This window comes from Nannospalax galili, unplaced genomic scaffold (genome assembly GCF_000622305.1).
Source record: "Nannospalax galili isolate Female #2095 unplaced genomic scaffold, S.galili_v1.0 scaffold5, whole genome shotgun sequence".
Taxonomy (NCBI): Eukaryota; Metazoa; Chordata; class Mammalia; order Rodentia; family Spalacidae; genus Nannospalax; species Nannospalax galili.
In genome coordinates, this window is record NW_008353126.1 from 3479649 (window position 1) to 3479950 (window position 302).

Here is a 302-nt window from a genome sequence, read left to right on the forward strand (position 1 = left end):
CATTTTTAAAAATTTGTTGATTTTTTTTTTGTGTGTGTGTGTGTGTGTGTGTATCACACAGAACATCCCAAACCGTCTTATTCAACTATACACCCACTTCCCAGATTGCAATCTCCCATAGCCCTCCTCCCTCCACTAGAGCCTTTATACTCTGATATCCCTGTTACTGTCTGCTGTGTTTTTGAAACCCCTAGCCATTTGCCACTACTTGACCTTCTGGTGAATCTAGTCAGCCTATCTAGAAGTCTTTTTTTCAGGAGGGTCAGCTGTTCCTCATCTAGCAGCAATCAGTTGTCAATATT

At 41.4% G+C, this 302-nt stretch overlaps 1 protein-coding gene across 1 annotated transcript in view; it reads left to right on the forward strand.

Moving 5' to 3' along the window:
• Positions 1–302, forward strand: part of Slc25a24 (solute carrier family 25 member 24) — a 30584-nt gene that overhangs the window by 9363 nt on the left and 20919 nt on the right. The window lies entirely within an intron of this gene.